General features: G+C 40.2%; 1 long non-coding RNA gene across 1 annotated transcript; it reads left to right on the top strand.

Moving 5' to 3' along the window:
- The first annotated feature begins 890 nt into the window (after positions 1-890).
- LOC120526371 lies at positions 891-7858 on the top strand. The gene is made up of 4 exons (XR_005633142.1): positions 891-994; positions 4212-4239; positions 7284-7315; positions 7769-7858. It is a non-coding gene; the product is annotated as an uncharacterized LOC120526371 (long non-coding RNA).
- The last annotated feature ends 3501 nt before the right edge of the window (positions 7859-11359 follow it).

The following is an 11359-nucleotide window of genomic DNA, read 5'->3' as shown; positions in this document are numbered from 1 at the left end:
GCGTTAAACTCTCTCGACTTGAAATTCCCTTCTTATTATCACCGATGGCAATCAGCTGCTCATCTGTGAATGGTGAGGTCATGGCTGAATGGATTTCCATGCACGAAAACTAGTTAAGTGTGCAAACTAATCCTTGTTGGCATAGAAAAAACCTTCTCCTGAGCAGGTTTGAGGTTTACGATTTCCTGCTATGTCGAAACATCCAACAAGAGATCTGAAGAACCAACAGATCTAGGATCATGCTAAAAATCCAGGCTAAACACCAATCCCTAAGTACAGACAACAGCGATAAGTGCACCTCAACTGGCACCTCTTGTTTTTCATGAGGTGAAAAATTTGCAGACATCCTGCATGTTCTTAGATTTCTGTCTTTTTCATTGGTCATTTAAAGGGTAAACATGACTTCAATACCACAGAGTGCTTGATTTCTTAATTTTATTCATAAGCATGCACTGGCAAAAAACGACCTTCAGGCCATCGATAGTAAAATTTTGTGTGCAAATGAAACCTAACCGGTTTAAAAGAATTATAGAAAAAGAGCCACATGTTCTGCTGGATGTCTATCACTGCAAATGGATTAGATCATTGTTTTTTAATTTCATTGAACTATTTCAATGATTGAATATATTAAAGCACATTAGACACCCTGGTGTTCAGAAATCCTGAGACCTCATCATCTGATCTGGTCATCATGTTCTGTCAGAAGGCAGTGTGCTTCTTCACACCAAAGCAAATGAATCCTAGTAGGTTTAACACAAAGACTTATAAAGAGCCAAATGTTTTACCGGGTGTGCATCTTACACAACAATGCAAATGGATGAGATCATTGTTTTTAGTTTCATTGAACTATTTGAATGATTGAGTATATAAAAGGGCATCAGACACCCGGGTGTTTAGAATTCCTGAGACCTCATCTTCTGAGCCGATCACCATGTTCTTTGAGAAAGCAGTGTGCCTCCTCGCCATGATCGTTATGCTTGTCACAATGGCTGAGGTGAGTAGTAATGCTCTGCTAGGAGATCTCATCCATATTCAGGATTCAAGAGTTTTATTCATCACACACAGTTATAGAGGTACAACGTGCAGTGAAGCGAAAAAGCTAGCCTACTCCAAGATTGGGCAAAACAAAGGCAAACAAACAATAAATAATTCAATTAAGGAAAGGATAATAAGATTAACTAAATTAAACTAAATTAAATAAATTAAAGTAAATAAAGTCAGACTAGATTAATATTAAGTTAAACTCTGAAATCTGAAACAGTAAAAAAATATAAAGCAGCTGTGTGGAAAGTTAAAGTGAAAGTGCAATGACTTTTAGGTTCAAGTGTTTGCTGGCATGTCAGAGTTCAGGATTCTGATGGCCTGAGGGAAAAAGCTTTGCTTGAGTCTCTCGGTTTTTGCTGTTAGGCCGGGTTTATACTTCACACGACGTGTGCTGCAGTGGACGCTACTGCTACACAAGGGTTATATTGCTTATACTTGCTCATGTACTTTAAGTAAATCTGGAAGATTCCACCAGGTGGCAGTGTGAGATATCACCACTGTGAGAAAATATTTGGCTTCACTGTGTGAATTACCTGAAACATCCATTAAATTTTAAGGACGCCTTGCCAATATGTCTCTGAAAAGGATGCTTAATGATTACATCCATCAATCCGGGGATACACCCATTCCAGCAAGCATCGGGTGCGAGAAAGAAACAATCCCTGGATTAGGCAATAGCTCATCGCAAGGTGAATAGAAGCACATACACACACTGGCGTCATTCTAGCATCACAGTCCCCAAACCTTCATGTCTTTGGATGGAAACTGGAGCTCACTGTGGAAACCCAGCAAGAAAACATGCAAACTCCAGGCAGGGAACATCAGGGATGTGACTCCTGTGAGTGTAATTATTAACAGTATTCATTATTTAAATGAAGTTAATGATTTATCTGTAAAAGGTAACATACATACTTTAATGCATTTCATCATGAAAGTGATATCAAGTATAAATCTAAGGGTTCTAAATGTACAAAGCGATGGAATATCATAAAAGTAATGTGTTCTGTGTGGCGATCCATTGCAGCTTGCCCCTGCTTTCAGTCAGGAGGAAGCCCCAGAAGCACGTAGTGATTAACAACTGGGTCGGTTTTAAGATGACGTTTATGACGGTCTAAAAAAATAAACCAAAAAGACGGCACAGAAGATGGTATGTGAGACCTTTAAAATGTATCATGTCATTACGTTGTGGAATATATGACACTTGAATATAAAAGCACCACAAATGCATTTGTATGTCGGCATTTTGCTTCACCACATCGAACCGTTCATCAAACATCAAAGCATGCACATCGATCCTGTAGGTTCCTCAAATCGACTTTCTGTCACATGTAGATAGTAAACAGAGACTTTGACGTCACATTCCAACTTTATCACACTGTGCCCCCCAACTTTATGCTGGTACTGTAACTCGCATTGTGTTAATTTCTGAGGACGTGCTCAGAGGACGTGTTGAATGAGAACTGGTAACGTGTGGCAGCCATGATGCGTGTGCATACAAGGTCTGAGTGTGAAATATATACCAGCCCTTAAAATTTGCAGCTGCTTTCCAGAGGCTGAACAGTCTGTTGCTGGGATGGGTAGAGTCCATAATTATTTTAATTGCTCTGGTTCTACAGCATTTGGTGTAGATGTCCTGCAGAGAGGGTAGTGCTGACCTTAAGATGCTCTCTGCTGAACGCACCACTTCCCAAACCATGATGTGCAGCTCTGTGTTATGATACTCTCTATGATGCCAGTGTAAATAGCTTTTAAAATAGGTGGGGAGACCTTGAATTTCCTCTGCTGCCTTGTATGAAAAAGGTGCTGTCTTGCCTTCCTGACCTGAATTTGTGTGTGCAGGGTCCATGTCAGGTCCTCTGTGATGTACACACCCAGGTTACCCGATGCCACTCACCCTTTAATCAGAAACTCCATTTTTACTGATGGGGCTCTAGATATGCTGCTGCTTCTGCCTGAAGTCCACCACCAGCTCCTTGGTCTTGCTGACATTAAGTGGGAGGTTATGAACATGGTACCATACTGCCATGTTCTCTACCTCATCCATATAGGCCTCCTAATTGTTATTGGTAATGAGGCCAAAGACAATGGTGCTGGAGCCAAGCTTGACCACACAATCATTTGTGTAAAGGGAGTACAGCAGAGGACTCAGCACACAGCCTTGTGGAACTCCCATGTTAGCAATCATAGTGTTAGAGAAACAGTTGCCTGCTCTCACCACCTAAGGCCTGCTCAGAAAATCCAGCACCCAGTCACTGAGGGGGGTGTTCAATCATAAGAACTTTAAGATTTATGGTCAATAAGTGAGGGAAAATGGTTTTAAAAGCAGAGCTGTAGTCTTTAAACAGCAATCTTACATACAGTATGTTCCCTTGTTGCTGTCTATGTGGGACAAAGAGGTGTGCAGAGTATGTGAGATGGTGTCATCTATACACCTGTTTGTACAATATGCAAACTGGAGTGTTTCAAAGTACTTTGGTTTGGCTCCTGTAGTGCCTTTGTTATTGTTCACGTAGCATCTCATGGAGAATCTCACCTGGACACAGTAGGTCAGTCGGTAGATTGCCCAGGTGAGTAAGTCGGTTCCCAATGTTTACAAATTATTCCCTGTCATAAATAATCAAACGGGTAGTAGTTTGTGTAAGGAATGGGACAAAAAATAACCAAAAATATAAGTAAATGCACAATCTCAAAGGAGCAAGGATATCAGCCGAACTCAGTGGTGCCATCTTGGATCAGTACTAAGTGGTTGTCTGGTTTACTCCAAAACTGAGAATTACTGCTGAATCTTCTCAGACATAGCAATAAAGCAAATAGAATAATTTAAAATCCTGACTGACAATAGGATTAATCTCTACATCTGCGCTCTTACAAGTGTGAATGTCTGTCAGTCATATGAGCAGCATTCAGAGGCCATTTGTTATTTAATTCCATCCATTATCCAACCCACTATATCCTAACTACAGAGTCATGGGGGTCTGCTGGAGCCAATCCCAGCCAACACAGGGCGCAAGGCAGGAAACAAACTCCGGGCAGGGCCCTAGCCCACCACAGTGTAATTTAATTCTCTTTCAGAAATCTTAGATTGTCATGTAAAGTTATCATTGTTATTGAATATTTTTTTTCTAAAGCCTGAAAAAGCCATCACATTTCCCATTTCTTTCTTTTAGCCATTTCCACTTGGGCCAAGGCTCTGGGGTAAGTGTCTCCTATAACACAATTGACTAAGTTGAATTCCAGTCTAAATCTTGTGTGTCAATCCATCAGACAGTTCATTATTTGATGTGGGTTCTCCTGTAATGAGTTCACACAGAGCTTGTCATGAGGTGCCACAACACATTGTGACAGACTGGCATTGCGCTGACAAAGGCAATTACAGTACACCTGAGCATAACATTGTTAATGTTGAATTATGTCATTAACCTAATGAAAATGTTGTGGTCATCTAAAGGAATAACAGACTCAAATAAAAAAACGTTTTGCAGCTGGTATCATTAAGACTTTCTCATTTGCCATTTGAAGGTTATGCAGCTCCTTAGCTCTGCAGAGAAGTGACACCTCCTTCTGGATGGTCAAGTTTTAATAGCCCAGGGAACAGAAGGGGCGGAGTCAATTTCTCTCACCGAGGGGTTTCTTTGTAATGTGAAGGAAGAAAAGACAAGACAGTTAGCAGCAGTAGCCCCTCTCTGTCTGGAGTTGGTATCATATACCTCAGAAGAACTTGTAGGGTGATCCTCTGACACCCATGCGTGACAAAATAAAATCAGAACCATTTACACGTATACTCACTTGCATCAGTTAGTATTTAATTGCGATTTCTTGTTCCACTTTCCCCAAGCTAGCTCCTATTGGAGTTTTTGTTCTCAATCTCGTCTGATTCGTCTTCATTCCCATTGCCTTTCTCCCATTCCTTTATCTCTCCACCTTCATGTCAGTATCTATGCCCACTGCAACAGAGACAGCTTTATTTTTTTAACCACAGACTTGCCAGTTTATTTAGATTTGTGAAGCTTCCTGTGCTTTTAGGGCACTTTAATCTTTTTACACATCAGGCAAATAAAAAACAGATAGTGGTAACATTAGCTAGACTGCTAGTTTAAATAAAGTCTGTGTATTCAACTTTTTTATATAACCATGTTGAAAAATTAAACACATTTACTTGATGTTGGTTTTGGAATCTCACAGTGCATTTAGTGGTCCCAGTGCACAGAGGGCTCAAAATCTGAAGTACAGGACATGAGTTCCAGTCAGTTCACAAACAGATTAAGAGCTGGTCAGACACTTTCTTTGAAATCATGTGGTCACAGAATGTCACCTGTCTCTTAACTAGTTATTTACTGGTCAAGGATGAGTCTGGGAAAGCACAAAACTAGTGTTAGATGAAGCTTCATGGTTGGGACAGCACTGGGTCATGATTTAAGGAACAATTCAGACATGAACAGGCCATTCCGCCCAACAAAACCCGCCAGCCCTATTTATAGTAATTAACTCCTCCAAAATAACATCAAGTCAAACTTTGAAGCTCCACAAAGTACTAATGTCCAGCACACTACTTAGCCACTTATTTCATGTGTTTGTGGTTCTCTGTGTCAAGAAGAACGTCCCAATATTTGTGTGAAATATACTCTGAACAAGTTTACAGTTGTGTCCCCGTGTTCTTAATGAACTCATTTTAATGTCACAGTCTTGATCCACTGCACTCATTCTTTTCATAATTCTAAACATTTCAGTTATGTCACTTCTTAATCTCTTTTCAAGTAAACTGAAAAGGCTCAGCTCTTTAAATCGTTCCTTAAGAGTCGGTAAATATTTTAAATCACTTCTCATGATTTATTTGAACTTTCCATTTCTTGTATTGGTGTTGTGTTTCAGTCAGGTTTTTCCCCAACTAGGGTTCAAATTCTATTTTATGTCTTCCTTATTTAATTGTGGTTATTTGGGTTGTGTTAATTTTGCTTGTGTTTATTATTTGCATTATTCTTTACTTTTCATGTATTCACATTCTTGCCTTTCTTATGTTTTCAAGGTGGTCCCTCAACAGGTCCCAACACACGTAAGACCTGAAAGTTCCAACAATACTCACTGAGGGGGAAAAACTGTCAAAAAGCCCCTACTAGACATAAAGATGGTGTTGAAGAATCTTCATAATATAAAGAATTTACAGTATTTTGAACAAAATGCTCTAATGCAAAAGTGAATTCTTTCGAGGAAATAATAATGCAAAAAACGCAACCAGTATTTCCAATGCAAAGTCAAAAAACAGAGTACAAGGTCAAAAATCCATTAATTTCAATAAGCAAGTAAGAATCACAGAAATCGACAAACATTCCCAAGTACATTCAAAATGAACTGCTAGGAATTGTGGAAGACTCCTCCAAAAACTATAACCGTCCAAGAGCTGGGATACCTGACCACTACCACAAGGGACTGCCCTCAGAAATATAAAGGCAGGGGTAACTCATAGTTCCTCGCAATTCATTTGAATTTCGCTTGGGAATTTGTTGAGTTCTCCTGTTTATTGTTATGCTTTTGTGATTTCTTTGGATTTTTGAACCTCTGCTCTGTTTTTTGACTTTTCCACTTGGATTCTGTATCAGGACTTTGTTCGCTATTGGATTGCCTTATTGCTCAGACAACTGTTTTAACTTTGTGCCCCTCAGAGCTGATTTGTATGCTTTAGGGCATTTTTGTATTACTACATATTTCATTTTTATCGAGTCTATGTTGCCCTTTGTGTTACTAGCTGGGGTTTTTGTTTTCCTCTCTAGTGGGCATTTTTGGAACTGTTCGAGACTTAAGTGCTTTGGGACTCTCCATTACATATCAATTGTGTTTTGATCTTTGCTCTCCTGTCTTTGAGCTTTTATTTTTGGTTCCCATTTTGGCTTTGGTGTTTTGATCACTTGATTTCCTGTTAATAATTTTTAACACATATTCCTTTCTTTTGGTTCTTTCGCTCTGGTTATCCTTTCTGTGCCTTTTACTGTTTGTTTAAATAATCTTTGTGAGTTGGGGACAATCACGGTTTTATTTCCACGACTAACAGTCATGTAATGTGACACACTCAGTGACTGAGTGCAACTTAGCCTGAGATTCACCCATTCCACTTATTACCTGCAACTCCAGGGTGGTTTCTGGCCACTGCACTTTTGTGTCTTCTTTAACTGTATTTGTCACTCAATTGGATATATTTAATTTTTCAGAATGTGCAGTTTTAACATTTTGTTTCTCTGCTTTCACAGCCCCAGTCCCTGCAGTTGTCGACAAGGACAAGGTGTGTGATAGGAGAGGCCACTGTGCTGACCCGCTCTCACCATTCACTCCCTACATTTAAAAGAACTCGTCTCCACTTTTTCTGGCTGTAGTTTCAATTTTTTGGGAAAACGTTTGCTTTGTCTATGCTAATGTGTGGTGCTCAGCTCACAATCTCCATTGTTTGTGTTCTAAGTGGTCTTCTGAATTTCTTTCCTCAAGTTCTTACTTAAAAATAAAAAAGTATTCCTGGTGATAACTTTCAAATTGGAAGAACTGCCTTCTGCTGATTGTCGAGGGTCTTATGTTTGCTAAAATCCCTTATGCGTCACAGTCTGGCTGGATACCTGACTTTCATCACCTTGGCTCAAGGTGCTCATTTGTCATCAGATGACATGAACTCACCTGACTAAATATTTAATTGTGACATTTGCTGTAATCTGATCATTGATCTTGTTGTCTTTTTATTTTACAGATGTAGAGCCACCAGGCATCCATTGAAGCCTGTAATCACTACAAACATTGTGTAGTCAAATGAAATAAAAAAGTCCTGCATATTTATCTATTTCTCGTCTCTTGGGTCGCCTGTCCTGCTCTGTCATTTAACAAGGATTTGTCAGCCCACCACAAAGACTCTCTCTGTTTCACTTCATTTTTAACATCTGACCACCAATAAGCATGATCTTTGCTGTACATCTAAGTACCCCATGTTCAAGGTTCTTCAAAATTTGCTGGTGTTCTCTTTCCAAGGCTCTTCTACATTTTTCCAATCAAACTCTCTTGAGCTTCACCTTTGGTTTTCTACTTTGGTGTCTCTTGATTTGTTTTTTCCATTAATTACCCATTTTCAGGGCCATCTATCCTCACCTCAGCAATTCAAACTCTCATTTCACTTTCCTCTTCTTAGGCATTAAATTATGGAAGATGTCATAACCACCCTGTGACATCAGGCATGCTGCTTGTAGTCAGGACAGACCTTGACCGTAGTTGGAAAAAAAAAAACAATTCAGAGGTGCCACAATCGTAACAGTCCTCTTTCGTAACTCTTAGGGTGCAAACATGTATATACAATGACGAAAAAGTGTGAAAACAAGTGTCCATGTGGTATAACGGGTCTGTGGCTACAACAAAATATGGCCAGGTTTTAAATCCATAAAGTCATGTCACTCTCTGTGGGCGCGATTGCATGACCACGAGCAGTTAATGAGGTGGTTGGGGCGAGTCACATCTGCATGTGCGGGTGTGATCATTCTCAATTGTTTCATTGGCTTCCCGCAGTGCGTGATTAAGGCGCTGCGTCCACGGAAATGGGGGTATATATACGGGCCGGCACAAAGAGAAAGGGAAAAGAAAGAGAGGGGATGAAGGAATAGAAGGAAGTTAAAGGATGGAAAAAGGCAGTCATGGGAGATGATCCAGACACCAAGAAGGAGAAGTCAGCTCGAGCTGGGGATCCGGAAGGAAGCGCATGTTAAGGCACTCTAAGGGGCTAGTGCGCCCCAGTGACTAAGCGTGTTGAGTGGGGCAAGTGAGACGTAAGACCTCCCAGTGGTTATGAGGAGTTACTGCGTGAGCGTGAAGGAAGACGTGAGGTGTGGCGACAGCCAAGATGGGGGTCGGCAGAAAGGAGTTCGTGCTGCAGAGGCTCTGCCGGCAATGCCTGTGATGGATGAGCCGCGGAGGCAGAAGATGGTGGGCTGCGATCGGGTGAAGAGAGACTGCATTTTATGGATTTTATCTCCATGTTTCACTGACTTTATGGATTTGGGTTTTTGTGAACACTGCACAATTGACATTTTTGGTTTTACTTTGGTTTTAGATTGTTTTTTAATAAATGCACCTGAGTATTTTACAACATCTCCTGACGTCAAAGAGATTTGTCCTCATTTGTCAGCTCACCTTGGTGTTGGTTCAGCAGTCTCCCATGTGGGAAGAGGGAGTCTGTAGGGGACCGGCATCATCACAGTCCACAAAAATATCAAGGCTGCCCTTCAAAATAAATAGAAATAAAAAATAGGGCTCAGCAGCCTTAACTAATATTTACATGGAAAACAAAAACAAAACAAACAGGGCTCTGCAACAGCCTACCCTCTAAACAAAACCAATAAGACTCCCTCAAAAAAAAAAGAGTCAACACCAGCTTACTGGGTTTTTATTTTAATATACACCCTGAACACACCAGCCACTGAGCCACCCAATCTCTCTCACCTCCAACTACTCTGACGTGCACTCCTTCCCCAGTTTACTATGGACTTAAATAACAGAAAGCTACCCCATCTAGAAGCTCGCTTCAATTGGGTATCACTATTCTTATCCTTATGGGGCAACATATAACAATATTATCTAATTCATGACAATGACAAAAACTAAAACAAAACTGACGCACTTACCTGTTACTTTTATTTTACTACCAACACATAAGCCGTAAAAAACACCGACGATAAATCCAACCTTTCCTAACAAAAATAACCCTGACACAACTGCACCCCCCAATACTCAGTTTTCTGCATACCCACGCGAAGTCAAGTTTGTACGGGCAGCGTGCCACATTTAAAACTGATGAAGGCTCCCCCATACAAAACAAGCTGCCGGTAAGCAGCTTGAAAAAGGTAAAATGACTATGGTGATCACGAAGCTCTCTGTGACAGTATGTGTAATAAAATAATTTTTTTTCCCCATAACCGCTGCCTTTGAACAAATGCAATATGAAACAGGAAAATATGTCTCACAAAGCATATACCAGCTTCTCTTGCAACCTCACCAACAGCAACGGGAGATTCACGCTCTCACAGAAGATGGGTCCAGTAGGGTTTCCATTACCTTGGAATGTCTAATGATGTTTGGTCCCTGTGTGTCCATAGACATAGAATTACTAGACGCCGCATGACCAGCAGCATCGTACAGGTCACCTTACAATAAAATTAAACAACATAAGTACAATTAAAACAAGAGAATGATAAATCAAGAAACAATAATTAGCAAACAAACAAAGGTAACTGGCAGTAACAGTGCAAAATTCACAATTGGTATGCCAGTTTGAAAAGATAAGTTTTGAGGGCAGTTTTAAAATGTGATATTGAATCGAGCTGACGATTATGAGAGGGAAGAGAATTCCCGAGTTGAGGAGCACCAGGAGAGACGCTCGAGCTCCCATAGCTCTGAGTCTAATGTGTGGTACAGAAAGTCGAGCTGCAGAGGAGGATCTGAGTGAGCGAGAGGAGTGTCAGTCAGGAGGAGATCAGCGAGGTGTGGAGAGCTTTAAATGTTAAGACCTGTATTTTGTATTGTATTCTGTAGTGAACAGGGAGCCAGTGAAGTCGACAGAGAACAGGTGTGATATGTTCAGTGGATTTAGAACAGCAGGTTATTATCCTGGCAGCAGAATTTTGAAGGTGTTGTAAGCGATGGATAAGTTTTTGTGGTATGCCAGATAGAATAGCATTACAGTAATCTATACATGAGGTGACTCGGGCATTAACCAATACTTCAGTACTGTGTTGTGTAAGAAGTCTAGAAATGTTTCGGAGATGGAAGAAGACAGAGAAATGTTACTTATATGGGAGTAATTATTTAATAATAATAATAATTATTATTATTATTTAATAATTGCCATTATTAGTGTATAAATGGATATAAATAACTTCATGTAAACAATTCGCCAAAATCTGTTGTATGTAAATTATACTGTTTTAAACATTATTTTTTTTTCATCAGAAAACCCGGTTTCCACATCTACCTGTATTAGTTTAAATGGCACGTTTGCCACTCGCAATAGGGTGGACACACTGATGTATCGTGTCAACTGGGTAACACAGTGAACGCAGAGTCTATCTATACATGTCTACGTGTGCGTTGCTCTTTACCAATGTTTCTTTAAATTGCCAGGAGATGGCGAAACTGTTCAAGTATCAGAAGGCCAACTACTTTCATCAGGTGACTGCTTTTCTCTAATATACACATGCCACCTAAAAAAAGACGCAGAATTAGACAGTCCTCTACAGTGGGCAGACCTCAGAATTTGTTCATTTTCGCACCACAAGGCAAAACAAAAAATATACGGTACCCA

Source organism: Polypterus senegalus, chromosome 3, assembly GCF_016835505.1.
Source record: "Polypterus senegalus isolate Bchr_013 chromosome 3, ASM1683550v1, whole genome shotgun sequence".
Classification (NCBI taxonomy): domain Eukaryota; kingdom Metazoa; phylum Chordata; class Cladistia; order Polypteriformes; family Polypteridae; genus Polypterus; species Polypterus senegalus.
This window is presented reverse-complemented; position numbering and strand designations above follow the sequence as displayed.